Source organism: Camelus bactrianus, chromosome 2 (assembly GCF_048773025.1).
Source record: "Camelus bactrianus isolate YW-2024 breed Bactrian camel chromosome 2, ASM4877302v1, whole genome shotgun sequence".
NCBI classification, from domain to species: domain Eukaryota; kingdom Metazoa; phylum Chordata; class Mammalia; order Artiodactyla; family Camelidae; genus Camelus; species Camelus bactrianus.
In genome coordinates this window covers 25,731,940-25,750,440 of record NC_133540.1, presented here as the reverse complement: position 1 = coordinate 25,750,440, position 18,501 = coordinate 25,731,940, and the positions used below count along the sequence as shown (strand labels likewise).

Here is an 18,501-nt window from a genome sequence, read left to right as displayed (position 1 = left end):
TCATGAAATTTGCAATTTGAGATCCCTTTCCCCGTGACAGAATATTCACGACTAATTTTTATTCTTCCTGTTTGAGAAATTCTGGTCATTTTGTCCCATAAATTATCTCTGGAAATTATCTGGGAAAATTACATGCTTCCAAAGAAGGAGGGAAGGTAAGAAGAATAGAAAATGCTGTCAGACCAACACAGTGATTCATCTTATCCTGCTTAATGCCCACGTTTACTCTAACCTTCAATCTTGAATGAGGGCAAATAAACATTTATAAGGTTTGTTATCTCTGTTTTAAATTCTAACTACTCGGGTTAGTATACTAGTTTACGGTGGTCACAACTTAGTCCTTTCCACTCAAAGTTAGACACTGTATAAAGAAAAGAAGATACTGTGTGTAAAGGCTAACTTCTTATCAGCACCATGAAGGCCCTTGCTGCGTCCCTGCAAGGGACACGTGTTGCTACCCCTCTTCAAGCACAGATGCTCTGTATGCTTTACCTTGAGTGATGGAGCAGTGACCTCCGCTCCGGTAAACAAAGATACGATTTGTAAAAGTCCAAATATTTACTGAATGTTTTGCAAGGAAGACCAGAGTGTAAAGCATACTCTGGTGTGATAACAACTGTGTCAGCAGGTAACTGAAGAACAGCCTGCCTGCAGGGCTCACTAGGAAAAGCCTACCCGTTCGGGAACAAAATCGGTCAGAATTCAGAACATCATGTTTCATATTTTATAAACAAGACCGAGGAAATCCCATTTACCAAGATCCGGGAAACCAATTGCCTAACCGCACATCCCTCGAGGTCAGAAAACCATCCGACAGGCTCATTTCCGCACCTCCTGCAAGTCTCACCCTATGTGCTATACTAGGTGAATTTCTCCATCAGCACTTCGATATTTAATTGTACACCATCTGGGTGTGGAAGGCCCCTTCTCCACACCCTCCTTATCTCCTCCTCATATGGTAAACTGCCTCTAGTTCTGACACACGGATTTTGTAGAATTATCCTAGGAAAATGCCCGAAGCCATGCTTAATCAGATGTGGTGAGAGGGCCGCTCAACACTTCGCTCTGAGCTCCTCCAGTCACTACTCAGATCACATACTTAGTGAGCACGTACTGCTTTCCAGGCCCTCCTTGCCCAGCACAGTGAACAAAATAAACAAAATCCCTGCTCTTAAGAAGTTTACACTCCAATGGAGAGAAAGAGGCGATAAATAGCATATTATGTAACGTCAATTAGTGACAAAGGCTGTGAACAAGAGCAGAGAGGGCTTTGGAGCACGAGGGAGGCTCCAGGAGGTGCTGGCTGAGGTCTGGTGATCTGAGAACCACTCCACAGGGCGTCAGGACTTTGCTGGGTTAGGGTGGGCAAGTCCCAAAGCTCCTGGCTGGATCACCGCTGCCCCCTGCAGGCCACCTGGAGGGTGGGTGGTTTGAAGTCAACATACATTTTGTTTTGATTAGGGGCTTGTCAGAAATTTGACAAAGCCCTGAGTGAGCATAAAGTAGAAGAATCCTGGGAAAGTTAGCCCGAGAGCACCACGAAGTCCATCTTCTCATTACTGTTGGGACCGTACCCTTTCATGGGGCTGTGATGGTGTCATTTTCCTCATCAAAACCTCCCAGGACTCCTTATCTCCTATCTTGTTAAATACAAACTTCTCAGCCTTGTGTTTAAGCTTCTCTACAAAAACATGCCAAATGGAACTTACTAGCCAGAGCTTCTAAACTGAAGTGAGGCATCAGAATCCTATACAATTTTAAGATATTAGCATAATCCTGTTATAATTAATTAAAATAAATTTTACACAAGCCCAGTGGAGGCAAGGATTTCTTTTTATCTTCTGTCATCTGCAGCACATCAACAAATATTTGTTGAATAAATCAAATGTATTTCACATAAATATTACTAAATGCTAAATATTACGGAAACACGGAAATAAAATAGTAAAATGCAGTTTGAGGCGCAGCACATGGCCAGTAAGAAGCTTAGAAGATGAGTCAAGAAAAGAAAAGGCAAAGTACACCAGCCTCAAAAGCATCTGTCTCAAAGCAAAATCTGTCCCCAGAGGTAGCAAAACTGTCGGCAGGTCAGTTATAAAACCGGCAGGGGCAGAGCGGCTGCCCACAGCTGAACCCTGGTGATTCTTCTATGACTCCATCTGAGTGACATCAGGAAGGGAGAGGGACGTTCACTGTGGCATTGTGACAAGGAGGACCTTGTTTAATTTTTGGAAAACAAAAGCAAAACTATGTAGCACTTGAAAACAAGGCCAAGTTTGAATGATGTCTGTAAAACAGGCTGGACAAATCCCAAAACGCCACCATGCTAGGAAGTTTCTAGAACCCAATGGTCTCAGCCTCTCTGGATCCATTCTATGAAGTGTGAGGAGAGGAGGCTTCACACAGGCCTCTGAGCTTTTCCGTCTTGCCTGGAACAAGTGGGTTCTGACCGAGCAGTACCGCGTTGTGGAAGTTGAGAAAAACGGGATTGGAAATGAAGGAACTGGGACAGCATTGCGGCTGGGAGCTCCCCGGAGCACTAGCACTCACTTAAGAAAGACGTCTGGTGCACACAGGACTCGGTGCGTGTGCGAGGTGACGAAAGCCAGGGACCTTTCTGCCCCTTCCCTTAGGCTTGTCTGTCCTGGCCTGGGCTCTAGCTGAGCTCACCCAACTGCACCCCGACTGTGACCAAGAAGAGGGGTCATGGCCTTCACTTGGGAAGCTCTTGCAGGATTTCTGGCTCCCCAGCCTGCTCCTCTCTGCAACTACGCTTGGTGCAGCTACAGTGAGCGTCCGACGGCCACCCAGTCTGCTGTGTGGAGCCGCACCGGCGCCTCCTGCCCTGGCCCAGCTGCCTAGGGTGTGTGGGGCCTTCTTCCTCCTTTCAAGATTCCCTGCCTACCCTCTGCTCTCCCAAGAACAGGGTCCTAAGCACTCACCTGTAGTGAAGTGTGAATGAGTGATCTGGCCTGTGGTGGTACATCGACCAAGACTGAAATTTCAACTTGAGCTAAAACTGGAAACCAAAGATATGGACTTGGAAAGATAGAATTTTAGGAAACGCTCAGCTATTGGGAGAGAATTGTGGGATCAAATATCACAGCTGAGGTGATGAATTTAAGAGTAGTTGATAAAGAAATTTCATGGTGTAAGGACAATATTTTATTTCTATGTTAAGTATATAGAAAGTATAAAATTCTATAGAATTTCTATTAAGTATAGAAAGTATACTTTTTTTATTAATAGATTTAATTTTTTTTAGAGCAGTTTCAGGTTCACAGTGGAATTGAGCTGAAAATACAGAGAGTTCACACACAGCCCCCCCCCCCCCGCATATATACTCCTCTACCCTCAGCATCCCTCATCAGTGGGGTGTGTTTGGTACAATTGATGAACCAAGAAAGTTTACTTTTTTCTACGTGATTATTTCTTAAAAATGCTCCTTAGTAAGCCAGAAAGAGACAGAAAAATACCATATGATATCACTCATGTGGAATCTAAAAGAAAGAAAGAAAAAAAAGAGGACACTAATGAACTCACCTACAGACTTGCAGACATAGTAAACAGCCTTGTGGTTACTGGGGGGGAAAGGGGTATTTGGGAGTTTGAGGTTTGCAAACATTAACTACTCTATATAAAAATAGATAAAAAACAAATTTCTTCTGTATAGCACAGGGAACTATATTCAATATATTGTAATAACTTATAATGAAAAAAGAATATGAAAATGAATATATGTACGTATATGTATGAGTGGGACGTTGTGCTGTGCACCAGAGATTGACACATTGTAACTGTACCTCAATAAAAAAAAGGCTAAATAATGTTATTAAAAATACTCCTTAGATTTTTGTTTTATTTTGTTTAAAAATGCAGATTCCTCAGCCTCTTTCTAAATCTACTGAATCAGACTATCTGGGACTACAGGAATCTGTATTTTATTCACAAGCTTCCCCAGATGATTGCTCTGCATAGGAAAGTAGGAGGACCATTCCCTCACACTTTGCGGAAGAGTAATCACGCCAGCTTTCCATAAGGAGGCCTGATTTCTACTCGGCAATCTCAAAGCTCACGTAATTCCTCTTTGCTATATTTTATTCTGAAGGCATGGGAAATCATTTCTTGTGGCACAAAGAATAATTAAAAAAAACTGCATCAGTTTGTTCTATTGAAGCTAAAGATTAGATTTCTGGTAATTCAATTTATTGGTATGTACTGCTTTATGAGTATTGCCTTAATGCTGCCAAAAGAATGGAAGTAGACAGGTGCCCAGTCTAACACCTTAACGCACTGCAGAAGCCCTTGCACGTAGAAGGTGTTCAAGAAGTAGTTTGGAGAGATTCAGGCCCTTGCCAGAAATAGACTAGAAAGACTTAGGGAAGGACTGAACTGGGAGGAGGTGGAAGGGAGGGAAGGGTCAAAGATAGTAACTCCGAGGACAAAGGGGAGATGGGATGTTAGGGAAATGACAGGCCAGCCAAGAAACAAGCACCACTCGGAGGGTTGGTGTACTCAGATTTAGTACGCCGGCAGGCTCAGAGGGGCTTCTGCTCCGAAGCTCTGAGCACCTCCAAGACGTGCGCATGAGGTTTTATAGGGTTAATTACAAGTATGGGGCTATTAGCCAATAAGGTTTAAACAACAAAAAGCAAGGAATCAGTACACTGGAGCTTATCAATTCGGAACAGATCACGTTACTGACACTTGTTGAGCTTGGATTTACGAGTTAGCTTGTTAGCCCAGTAAACTGACACTAAACTTCAGATTTACGAGTTAGCCCGGCAGAACTTATATCAGTAAACCGACACTTATCACACTTAGATTTGTGACTTAGCTCATTAGCCCATCTGGGCTTTTCCTTCACAGGAGACCATTCGCAGAAACAGGAAAACAGGAAGAGAAAAGAGGCGCCCAATTTCCAACGCTTTAAGCTTGAGCAGTAGTGAGGCCTCCAGTGGGTAGTGGCATCGAAATGCTGGAGACAGAGCTTTGGGAATGAGAACGGATGTTGAGTAGATGGAAGGCAGTGAGAGTTTCCTGGAAAAAAATACTGTGTGACAATAAAAGGGCCTGAGGACAGAACTTGGACCTAAACTTAAGGCTAACAGAACAGACAGACAAGGAAAGAACAGCTCTGTCCCTGACACAGGTCCCAGTCCTACAGGTGGTGGAGACTTTCCTGTCTCCAAAGTGGAATCCGTTGGACTTGACTTCCTCTATTTAGATGGGCCTTGGAATGCTTTCAAGTGAGAAAATAATAAACGATATTATAGAGACAGAACCTTTTCTGTTGGATGATATATCCAATAATACAGAGTGAGTAGTGGAGCGGTCGTTTTAGGAATTCCACACCCTATGAAGCCAGGAGCAGGCAGGCGGCCTAGTAAACAGAGTTTGTTCCTCAGTGTATCCTTGTGACATTCATCTCCTAGTAGTGCTGAATTTCCCAAGGGGCTTGGAGGAATCCGCTGGATGGCACAGTGAATGGGTCTAATATCGAGTGTGTATGTCATTGCAGATGTCCGTGATTACATAGCGTTTATGAAAGCTTGTGATCAGAATACAGGAACTTAGAAAAGTATGCTCTATTTTCAGGCCCTAGGTTGGAAGACAGACCCTCTCTGATATGTAATGTAATGGCGCCACCTGCTGGTGAAATTATTTCACTATTAGAGGAAAACCACGCACACACCCATCCACTTGAAGTGCCTCGGATTCTTGTAGATGAAATATCCTCCTAGTCACTCTTTCTGCGTGCATATAATTTACTGTCGGAATGTTAGATTTCTCTGCTTTGGTGCTGATGAGCGGATGGTAAGAAAGGAATCAATCATCAGCCAATGTCAATGACCACCACTTAAAGTGGGTCCTCTGGTCAGAGCCCTGAACTCAGAATTTGGATGTGCATCAGTCTGGGCCTGGTGGAGCTGTGGATACAGAGTGTGTTTGCTTGTACCACCTACTGGGTCTTAGGATGTTACATAAATAAGCCAAGATGGTCCCTGTACATTGGCCCCTGGGTTATTGTGAAGGCAATAGGCTAGGACCCATGAGCTCAAAAGCCTATGGGCACTGAGCCAAATGTTCATATTTATGACAAATTTGATGGTTTTGAACACAGCCTAAAAAAGTAGGTTTTTAGCTGTTTATAAGCAGTATGCTTTGCATACCCTGAGAAATTGCATCTAACATCTCCTAGACAGAGACGAGAGAAACTCTGTAGCTATTAGAGACCTGCTCTGGGGCTGCCCTTTGGAGCACCAGGTTCTCTGAAACTCCCAGAGGGGCAGAGGGGCTGCTGAACCCCCTCTCCTAGACATGTGAGTCCCTCTCCCATCCCCCTCTCCCTGGGAGTTCCCTCACCCTCCCATTCTTCTGGGTGGTCACCCTGTTGGGCCGTAGCCTCTGATGGTCCCACGCTGTGTGGGACTCCCCTCCCTGCCTCCCACAAGCAAACCTATCAAAGTGTTGCCCAAAACCTCATGGTCTTATTTTTATCTTGATCAGCCCCCAAATCCCTCCAACTCACTATATTGGGCAAGAGAGGCAGGAAGAAAGAAATACACTTCATAAATGGACGTAAATCAAGTTGTTATGTGGTCATGGCCGTACACATCCTCTGTGCTTCCTCTTGGATTGCTCTTGTTCTGCTGCAGAAAGCAACACAGTTTCCTAAATAGGAGCACAAAGGGCTTGGTGGTACTGGTGCCCTGGCTCTCCCTTCCCAAAGTGTCCCAGAGGCCTGGCCACAAAGAGGATGAAGGTGCACAGTGCAGAGATGCTTTAAATATGCTGTTCCCTCCTCGGAGAAGAGATGGCTGCTCCTTCATCTAACTCTGAGTTTGGTCAAAGGCCCCTGTGTTCTTGGTCTCTTTAGTGGAGGGCAGGATTGGTGAAGCTGCTTGGAGAAAAGATCCAGCCCAGCATTAGGTCAGAGAAAGGGTACTGAAGGTCTGAGCCTAAAGCCCAAGGGCTCAGTATTTGAAGGTTATGAAAGCTTCATACACTTTCTAAGTAATTCCTTCTCTCTCTGCATGGTTGTGTAACTGAGCAGGACCGCACTGTCATCAGTGACCATATGGTATTTATAACTGCTTAACTGTATAATAATTTAAATGGCTTTTCTCATGCTTTTGCCAACCAGGGTTAGGCTGGAGAGGAAGGAGGTTTGGGTGGACCCCCAACCCCCTCATGCTGCTGCGTACAGGGATCATGTTCAGTGCCCTGCTTTTGCTCCCGACACCTCAGAAATGGCAGTTGGATTTCTGTTTTCTGTGTCTTGTTGTTCATAACTGGCCCCAACTGCACATGCACACAATTATTTTTAGTCCCTTGTGGTTCTTTTGTATTCTGTTGTTTGAGGTGCAGGTCCTGGCCTGTGCATACACTGTAGCAAGAGGTCCCAGGCCTCAGCTTGCCTAAAATACTAGAAGCAGATATCAACTTGACTTTAAACTGCACAAGTATTTCTCTGGAGCACTTTTCTACAGACCCCTTCGCAAAGAACCCTTCATTCTAGGCACAAGAATATTACGAGATTCCCAAAGCCTGAGGAAAATATCATATCCAGAAGGAAGGGGACCATTGCATCTGCAAAAACAAGAACGACTTTGTAACAAAAGTTACCCTGTATGGGATCTCTATGGAAACCAGCACCACCCCGTGAACTCTTGAATTTTTACTATAAAACCACCTGGCTTCTCTCCCTGGCAGGCTCACGGTCATGGAGACATTAGCCCACCGTGACCTCCTTTGCCTGGCAAAGAAAGAAAGCTGCCTTTTTTACCTCATCCAAAATTCTGTCCTTGAGTCTCAATGTGGTAATCAGGGCTGGGAGGCTGAGTCTGTACAACAGTTGGATGTTTGAAAAAAGCATCTCTGTTCCTGTGGTTAGTTAAGGATCAGACTGGCGGTTACTAATCCAGTCTTGCCTGCACCACGTACTAGCTCCACGATCCTGGACAGTGATTTAGCCTCTCTGCACCTACACTTCTTTGCCTGTAAGATGGAGACAGTGGTATCCACCTGGTGGATTTGTTGTGAGGATTAAGTGAGATCATAGTTCATTTTTCTCTGAGGCGGTATTTATTATATGAGAGCTCAGAGGACAGACACTGGAGCCAGACCACTTAGGTTTAAATTCCAGCTTTATAACTTCCGGCTGTGTAACCTTGGGAAATGTACCTACTTCTCTGTGTCTCAGTCTCAACTGTAAAATGGGAATAATTATATTCTCTGTTATTCATTTGTTATTACAGATGCTGAAAACCACCACCAAATGGAAGAAATGGACTACTTGATGATCATGAGCATGTAGCCCCAGATTTTCTGGTGCCCAAGGATTGATCACCATCAACCACTCAGAATTCTGTATAGCTGATTATAGTCCCTGGGATGCCCTCCCTCGGCTGGCCTTTAAAAATGCTCAGCTGAAACCCTCCCGGAGTTTGGGGGTTTTGGAGGCATGAGCCATGTGTCCCCCTTGCTCTGCCCAGCAATGAACCTTTCTCTGTTCCAAAAAATAAGTAAGTAAGTAAATAATAAGTAAGTAAATAAATAAATAAATAAAATTTAAAAAAATCCTATCTCCTAGGGTTGTGATTCAAACAAAATGATTCAAACACTAAGTTTAAAGGAGACTGGCTCCCCTTTCTTCATGCACTCAAAATTAACTAGATTGTTAACTCCCTGCGTGTGGTTCTTTTGCATCCCTCTCAGTAACTAGTAAAGAATATTTGCAGTAATTCTGTTTTCCCAGCAGGCTTTGCATGGGTGGTATCTACAACTACAGAAAAAAACAGGTTCTTCACGGCGCTGGGGAGAAACAAAGCCGGCCTAGATTCAATTCTCTAGCTCCTTTGAAGAAAGTCTTGGGGGCCTTTTATCTTGTTGGGTTTTTCGTTCTCAAACTCAGAGTTTGGAAGGGAACGGAGTGCAGGGAGGATCTTTAGATCTTTGGCGCAAACTCCAAAAACAGAAGGAAGGAGCTGAGCCAGCGATCCTAAATCCTGAACTATGTTTGGCGGTCCTGCTTGTTGAGATGTTGAGCGCAGCGAGGCCAGACCTGGGGACTTCAGAGCCGGGCTGGGCGCGCGGTGGGGCCCGGCCAGCAGGGGGCGCGCGGGCGCCGTCACCCCGCGGGTTGGCCGAGCGAGCGCGCGGGAACCTGGGCTCGGGGCTGTCACGCGCGGGGCCAGGAGCGGGGCCCGGGCGCTGCACCTGCTGCAGGCGACTCTCCGGCCTGGGCCCCGGGTCCCGGACACTCGGCACCCCGGCCGAGGCGGTCGCGGGGGTGCCGGCCAGCGCTGAAGCGCTGCGCCTCCGCCTTCTGGGGAGACACGGCGGCGTCAGGTAACCGAGCGGCGGCCCGCGCTCGCGCGCGCGATCCCTTCTGCCCCGCGTTCCGGGAAAGAGAGGCGGGAAGGCGGGCGCCGCGAGCCAGCTGAAGCCCTGGAGGGAGACCCCGGGTCTGGGGCCCAGGTCCGAGCGATGGCACTCGGACTCTGCGAGGCGAGAGCCCCGCCAGCCCCGCCATGCGCCCCCGCTGCAGATGCCCTGGGACGGTCAGCGCCTCCCTCCCCGCCCCGTGCTGGGTCGCTTTCCTTTCCAGAGCCCGGTCCGGATCCTTTTCACCCATCCCCCGCTCTTCTTCCCTTTGGAAATCTTAACTTCTTAGTCTGCAAAGTCATTCAGCAGATGTTGGCAACTGAGTGGATTCTTTAAATGATCGAGCCTCTTTTGCTGTTGGGGGTTGTGCGTTTGAGGGAGGAGTAGGGACAGTTAAAACTATGTCTTTCATACCTGAATGGTTTGGGGCTTTCTTGTGCCTTTGGCCCCCTAAACATTTGTTTGAATTATTAAAGAAGTAAAAGATATCCTCCCCTCCCCCTTTTGGAGCACCTTGATAAGTCAAATGAAAGAAAGAGTTCTGGGGACTCAGATCCCCTGACTCTACATAGTACTAACAACATAACGGCAGTCAGGCCTGAGGTGTTGATTCATCTCATTATTTCCATGAGAATCATGTGGCAAAACACTATAAACAGAGAATTCATTTTTAGGAGATGTAAACATTTCTTTGCATCGCGTTGTGTTTGACACCTGGTCCTGTCCTGGTTGCAGTGTCTGTTTGGTTTGATTTGAGGGCCATTGTTTCTGTCATGAAATACTAAACTATTGTCTGACTGTCAGCGTGCCCTCAGTTCTACTGAGGTTTATTCCTTTTGGCTTACCATCTTAGTGTGCCTTAATAATTAGGTTTATTTATTTATTTATTCTTAATGGCGGTTCTGGGGATTGAACCGAGGACCTCATGCATGCTAAGCACACACAATACCACTGAACTATACCCTCCCCCCACCTTAGAGTGCTTTTAGAGTCTCCCTTATGAATGGCAGTTACTGTGGGAAGAATGACATCACAAAATATTACTGAAGAAGAGTGTGGTCTGGGATTCAAGAAACAGGGCTGACTTCCAAAGGCCTGTGTTCAGCGTTTGGTTCTGGGCCCAGTTCTGCTGCTAACTGGCTATGTGATCTTGGTTGTTCAATTGAATTAATCTTTCAGACCTTGTTTTTCTCATTTCAGGGAAGCTAGGACTCATAACCTCCATCAATCAGCCAAGGCTGCTAAATTCAGTGGTCAGTCTTGGCCCTCATCTTCCATGACTTATCAGTGGTATTGGACCAAACTGATCACTTTCTCCTAAAATGCTTTCTTCTGGAAATTGTATGAAGATTTCCTCCTTCTTCTCTGCCCACTCCGTCCCAGTCGCCTTGACTGGATCCTCTTTGTCTCTAAAGGTGAAGGTGTGGAGCACTGATGGCCTTGCCTCTGACTCACCCACTCCTTAGATGCTCCCCTCTCCGATATTTACCATCAGTGCCTTGACAGAGTGCACACTTATGCCTCCAGCATGGACTTGTCCTCCTGTAAAATCCAGATCCAGCCGCCGACTTGACATCTTCGGTAAAAGGCATCTCAGAAGCAGCATATTGAAGGCTGAACTCCTGATCTTCATCCCCAGATCGTCCCCCAGTCTTGGCAACGCTATCTCTCCATGCTCAGGACAAAACCCTTGCAGGCAAACTTGTCTTTCACTATCAGTCTAATATAAAGCGCCATCCCTCTAACTGGACCATCGCAACAGCCTCCCACCTAGTCTCCCGCTGGGCATGTGCTGCACTGGGTGAAAGCTGCCCAGTGGTTTATGTCCTTCAGCGTAAAATCTAAAGTCCTTACAGTGTCCTGAAAGACTATGTAATTTAGTCTCAGCTCCTTTTCTGGCCTTCTCTCTTTCTTGCCAGCCCTCCCCCAACCCCTGCCCCCATTAACACTCCTGGCATGTTGACCTCCCAGCTCTGACTCCGGTAGGCCAAGAACATCCCTGTCTTGGGGACTTTGCCCTTTCTGGTCTCTCCAGACAACCCATGGCTGGCTCCACCTCCTTCAGGTCTCTGCTCCCTCCAGTATCTTATCAAAGGCCCCTCCTCTTGATCACGCCACATCCAATAGGTATAATTCTACCCAACCCCTCTTGGTCCATCCTAACTCCTTACCTTGCATTATCTTTCTCCACAACGCTTGCAGCTGACAAGTACTTGTTGAGATTTTTTGTTTTCCTCTTCCCAGAATGTAAACTCCAAAGATGGTTTTGATCACTTGCTGTGTTTCCAGTGCCCAGAGCGGTGCTTGCCATGTGTCTTAGTCTCTCTGGGCTGCTACAACACAGTGCCACTGGCTGGGTAGCTTATGAACAACAGAAGTTTATTTCTCATAGTCCTGGAGGCTGGACGTCTAAGACCAGGGTGCTAGCACCACTGGGGGAGGCCTCTCTTCCAAGTCAAAGGCTCCTTGTTGGATCCTCACATTTCGGAAGGGCCTAGGGAGCTCTGTGGGGTCTCTTTTATAAGGGACATTAATCCCATTCATAACCTGGTCGCTGCTCAAAGGCCCCACCTCCTAATACCACCACATTGGGCCTTAGGATTTCAACATGGATTTTGATGGGGACACAAACATTCATTCCATAGCAGCTTGTAAGGTTATCAACACGTCTTTATTAAAGGAACAAATCTGTAAAATGATATTTGTAATATTTATATCACAGGGGTAAAGTAAGGTTAATGTTTGTACCGTGTATATCACGGGGCTAAAGTGAAGATCACATTGGGGGTCCAGTTTGTATTCTACAAAGAACCCTGGCTTTACAGTTGGATAAATCAGGTTTCTAATCCTGGTTTCACGCTCTCTGGTAGTGTGAACCTCTCAGAAGGTCCCTTTTCCATTTGTGGGGTAGATATGATACAATACCTCAAAGCCTTATTGTGACTATAAGATGAAACATAAATGTACTCAAAGCATTTAGTTATGAAGAGGCTAAAAATTGAGCAGCTTTGATTATTTATATAGGGATGTACTTTGTAAGCTCTAAAGGCATGCATACACCTATCACACTAAAATTACTGAGGACTACTTTATGCCATGTCCTGTTCTAAACATTTCAGGGTGAGGTTAGCATTTCAGTGCTCATCACAGAGTGCACATTAGAAAATGAATAGTAATAGTGGCATCTATACCTCATATCTAAATGTTCCAGTGGAACTGATTGTCTGACATCCCATTACTCCTGCATATGTTTCCCTTATCCTTTGGCCCTGCTATGCCAATATGTAGGCAATATACATATATTTTTTATTATCCCAGTGTCTCACAAAAACCTGTGCACAAATTCAGTCACTTAAGTCACCCACAGGTAATCTAAGTAAATGGCTGGTGAGAAAAGCTGTCAGTTTCCATTTCTTCGGCATGGTCCTGCTGGATGAGTACTGTTTCGTTTAGTTCTGTACACAAAGCTAGGCCTTAGAGATTCAGAGCGAAACGGGGCACGTCCTTCTTTTTAGGAAACGCACAGTCTATTGCTACAGTATAGTCCAGGCCAGTTGTACAAGGTGCGTGCAATACGGGCTGTTTGGCGACAGCAGGAAGCCAGGCAGCATACGCGAAGTTTTTTTTCACCTTGAGATAGTTTGTTCTTGAAACTCCAAGGTGTGGGCCATATTCTTAAGACCTTAAGTTTAGGAGCTCCGAGGGCACTGCTGTAGGGGGTGGGGCTGAGACCCCAGGACCGATTCTGTATTCTTATGGGTGGAGATTTAAGGATAATAGTCTACAGGACTACTAGATAAGTGGAGACAGCTTAGAACCTTCCTAGGGATTCCCAAGCAGTCCTGCTTAGGTTGTGATGTGCCTTTTCCTTGGTTTGCAGCACCTTCTTTAGTACACGCAGGTTCAGAATGATTTAAACAACCGAGGTAGCTGCTGAGTCTTTCCTAGCTCGCGGCCCCGCCTCCCCGGCGGCCCCGGCGGCCCCGCGGCCGCCCATGCTCCCTAGGGTACCACGCAGAGTGCACCATCTCATGCTGAGAGGCCGATGACCCCAACGTACGAGGGCTCAACAGGACAGAGCTGTCCTAGACCTGGAGAAGATAACGGTGTGCTTGACCCTGGGTGGTTACACTTGAAGAGACTTCTTCAATTAAGTTGAGTATGGCCAGTAAATGCTTTTATTTTCCAATAAAGCCAGACGGTCTGGCAAGCATTCACAGGACTGGGACTGGGTTTTATCCATTTTTGCCTGGCACACTGACTCACACACAGTGTATCAGTTATTTATTAATTGTACTTAGACTTATTCCTTAGGAATATCTATGAGTCTCATATTTATTCATCAGGAATTCTGGAATATGTACATAATTTAAATTGTTTTAGTTTAGTATTTACTTAGCAATAATAATTTTTGAGCACTGTGCTGTGCCATAGAAATACAAGACAAAATACAACCTATTTCCTGAACCAAGATAGTTTCTATTGGTCTTCCTTAGTTTTATCTCCAGATCTATACCAAATTTAGCAAGTTGTTTACCTTTCAAAAACCCAAGGCTCTCAATAAAGAACAAGAATGGGTTGTTTGTTTTTTTTTTTATACATATAAACTGTAGAGAAATAATTTAAGATGATTATTTTGATATTCTCATCTTTACTTACTTTTTAAAAAGGTTCTAATTAACACAGAGTACAAGCAGGTCCATTCATTTAATCCAGTAGCCCTCAGCCGCATAGTTAGAGCAGTTAGAGTGGGACAAAGTCGAATCCACCTCCAACCTTCCGGCTCTGTCCCCACAGAGGGTGATTTCAGTGAGGATGCCTTGCAGCCCTGGGGAGAGAGTCGTCCGGCTGGGTCTCTGCTCCTTCTGCATCCTCACACCTTCCCTTTTGGGCTTTGGGCTGCTTGCAGGTTCCTGGGCACTGAAGGGAAGGCAGACCACAGCCAGTTCTGCTCCTTCTTGAAATTTTCCACTGTGCCTTAAACTTGTTCAGATACCTTTCCTCAAGAAAGTAGATTTCATGAGTCACTCCATTTGCTTCTGGACTCTTGAAACACTGGCAGAGATGATGAGTTAAGAGTCTGAACAAGAAACATTTAAAAATACATGCCACTAATTTGCAATGCGGTTTACATCTCTGTCTTGAATTCTGCATTGTCTGTGCAGCCTAGGGTGATCATTTGAATTATCCGTCAGCCACAAAGCGGGCTTTGTCTGATTTTTGTGGCATCCATTTGTTCTTGTCTTTCTTTTCTCCCTTCCCACAATATTCCCACGATGGCAGACACAACCACTTGTCATGCCTTGTTTGACTTTCACACTTTTACTAAACGTCTTGACTTGAAATCCCCAAGTGACATTTTTCTTCCTTCTCTGAAGTCCCTAATGAAAAGATTCTGTTCTGTGTAGTCTGTAGAATGGTTTACTTGGAGATTGACGGAAAATGTTTCCGTCAAAGAAATAACATAGAATTAATTATAGGATTATTTGTCTTTCAATAATTTCTCCTCATATTTTAATGGTTTTCTAATACGTATATCACGTTATGTCTGAGTTGGCTCTTTTATGATTGCAAAAGCCATCCATCTGTCTTATAGCACATTATAGTTGCATTATACAGGGGAAAGTGTGTAAATGACCATCTCAGTAATTAAGAAGTACTTCTAACTCTGCATTTACTTTACAAATTTAAAAAAGACTTTGCTGCGTCAAGGTCTCTGACCTAGTGGAAAATGCTCCCCTGTGAAAAACCTTTACATAGAATCTTTACAGAAGGTTTTAGGAATTTCAGTATGTTAGGAGAAAGGATTTTCTGGCAGTTAATAAGAAATTAGAGGATTAAGTAATCCTTGGCCATGTCATAATAGCTTATGAGAAATGAGAGTGAAGAAACCTTTAAGGAAAAAAAGCTGTTTTGAAATATACTCTCTGATTAATTCAGCCACCAAGTCAACCAACTTTTGCTAAGTGCCCATCAAGTACAGTGCTGGAGACTTAGGGACACCACATTAAGACCAAGCTCCTACCTTTAGCCCTACCTCCACTGTTTTGGAAAAAACAAAATCTTATGATCATATTTTTCTTTAGAGTTTTTAGGTCTCTTGTCCTGAACTTTGGGAATTGCCTCTGAGGTTTTTAATTAGGGAATAACTTGAGGACAGCCAATTTTTTTTAGGATGATGGAAGGAGGAAAACTAAAGCAGATTTTCGCTTTGACCTCTCATGTTTACATCCTAGCCAAAGTCACGATGTAACCGAGCAGAACCCTGGGGGGCCTTCCAGGGCCAGACCCCTCCCCCATGTCCTCTGGGCAGCTCCTCTCTGAAGCACCCAGATAGTCCTATCTCATGTATACTTCCTGAGTTTTTCGGATGCTAAAAACCACCACTTAAAAGGAAGAAATTAACTACTTAATAATCATGAGCATGTGGGCCCCAGACCTTCCGGTGCCCTGGGGTTGATAGTGTTGACCGCCCTGTTCCCTCCACATCAGCCAATTAGAGAATTGTGCCCCGAGCTGATCACGTACACTGCAACCCCCATTCCTCACCCGGCCTTTAAATAGGCTTTGCTGAAACCCTTCAGGGAGTTTGGGTTTTCTTGGGCATGAGCTGCCCCATCCTCTTTGCTCGGCCCTGCAGTAAATCTTTCTCTGCTCCAAACTCATGTTTCAATTAGTTTGGCCCCATGATGCTGCGGGCACATAAACTTGCCTTCGGTAACAGCGAGGGGCAGAGTTGATTTTTGCCTGAACTGATTATGAGCTTGGAAAAGCAAAGACGATTTTACGCCTGATGCATTAAAAATACATCACTTCTTTTACCGAGAGATCCTTGCCATTCAAGGGAGATAATTTCTGGAGAGCGCTGGGGACAGGGGCATCTGCTACCACTGCTATAGATGTTTTTCTATTTTCTTGCCTTTTCTGTTACTATTTTCTGTTATTATTTTCCTATAATTACTTTTCCTTTAGTCAGCATGGTTCAGTGTGTGGATTATCACCCCAAAATGACAGTGCTTGGTTGTTAAAATACAATGGCCAAAATCTCACTGAGATAGAAAGGGTTCCAAGGGGCATAACTGCAAAATGCTTAAGTATGTATCCACAGCTTCTGCACTTGGGTAATGTAAAGCAAATAAGATTTTACACATTTTTTTCCCAATATACTTAAATTACTGTTAAACTCACATTTTAAAAAGTAAATTACACCTTGTGTTTTGCTTCTAGTTCCTCAGCTACTGTGTGGAGAACAGCTGGATTATTTGGTTTTTTTATTATCTCTGAGATAAACATGTGTCTGCTAACTGCTGTGAAAGCAAAATCTTCTGTAAGTGCTGTGGTCATTTTAGTGGCCATGTAACCGCACTTGGCTAATTATACAAGGCAATGTTTATGTGACTTACTGTAAAACTTTAAAATGCGAGATCTTCTTATTGGAAAAAAAATGTAGGTCGCTTGGCTATTTACCATCATTGAAGTCAGACTTATCTTAAGGAAATACAGCTAACTGTGGAAGAGCTTTGCTTGCGAAGTTGGTAATACAGTCTTATGTGTAGCACACACACAAAACTGAAGGTCCGAATAAGGAAGTGGTTATGTAAGTGATGAGAGATCCAGGCAATGAAAGCTCGTGTATCCACTAAAATTGTATTTGGGAAAAGCTTTATTCACAAGGAAAATTGCTTATGCCATTACATACAGCATGTGATAAACGTTAGTCCTAACCTTGAAATATTTAGTTCCAGTGGATTAAATTTTCTTATTTTAATACGTAAGGCCTAGAAGTTGGCCTGAGGCTTGGACTATCCCAGCAGAAACTCCATTTAGACAAGAGAACCATCCACATGATTTCTCTGGTTAGAGAATCTGTAAAAATCTTGGTATAGTTAAGTCGCTGACTTGGTGATATTTAGTCCAGGTAAGTAGCTGCTTTTAGTTGGTAGAATTCATTTTTTTAAAAAAATGAACCCACAGTAACACAGCTAATTCTCCAGTTTGTGCCTTAAACTACAGTTTGACTGCAAATGAGGAACTTTTGATTAACTGCATCATTCCTATTAACTCTTACCCCAATCTACCTTTTTGGTCTCCTGCATCTGTTTCTACAATCTATCAACTACATGTGAAGTCACTGGCCTCTCCTGAGAATTAGTGTTGGGTTTTCATAATGAATACTGAGGGCACGTATAAGGTTGCGAAATTTAGCTTTTAATGAAACCTTGGAAATAAAATTGCTAATAGATCACACAAGAGAAGTGATTACTTTTTAAAGTTATTGTCCTTATTTCATCACTTTGGCGCTGATGAAAGTTCTGTTTCTGTTGAACACAATGTTAGACCTTTCCACTGACTGATTATATTTTCAAATTTATCTGGGACTAGTTCTTTGCAGGCAACATAAACGTTACAAATACTTAATATGCAATATAGTTTTGCAAGTAACTAAGAGATTGATTAGTCTGTTTCTTTTGAGTTGACGACATACATTTTTATAGTGCATAACACATTTAGGTTTATATTTTAGGCCTTGGGCTATGTTCCTGATTTTGTACAGACTGCCAGGGCCTCATATATAAAGGACATTCATACAGAAGTTCATCTGAAAAATGCTTTTCATTAAATCGTCTTAATTTCCTGCATTCAGTGCATGTCAAATTTTAAGAATGAGAGGATTTATACATAAAATTATGTAAGTAAAATTGTTTGAATGATACAGCCACTAAAAGTAAATAAATAACTCAATGAACATTTAAACGGACTTTATCAGCCACCTTGAGAGGGTTCTGAGGAAAGAAGTTGCCATTAGATGAAAGATAATTAATAATATAGTCACTGTTAACCCACCAGCATATTTGGGTTGATTTCCAGTTAGAGGGTTAGAATTGTGGCTGTTTGCTCTCTCACCCTGGGTCTTCTGTGGCTCAGGGTAAATCTTACTAAGATGACTTGCTGGAGTTAGAGTGAAACTGGTGGCTACTGGACCCATAGCAGCTGCCAACCGTGCATGAGCCAAATCCAGGGCTCTGGCCTCATTATCACAGTGCTGTGATTTACTGAACTAACAAAGGAAGTCTTCTGCAGTCGGGTACGGAGGTGGCATTACTGAATATT

The 18,501-nt window shown here is 44.1% G+C and overlaps 1 long non-coding RNA gene across 1 annotated transcript in view; it reads left to right on the top strand.

Annotated features, from left to right (window-relative positions):
* Positions 1-9,153: 9,153 nt before the first annotated feature.
* Positions 9,154-18,501, top strand: part of LOC123612342 (uncharacterized) — an 80,162-nt gene continuing 70,814 nt past the window's right edge. The window contains exon 1 of the long non-coding RNA XR_012511374.1: positions 9,154-9,354. This is a non-coding gene — a long non-coding RNA (uncharacterized LOC123612342). The remainder of the gene's footprint in view (positions 9,355-18,501) is intronic.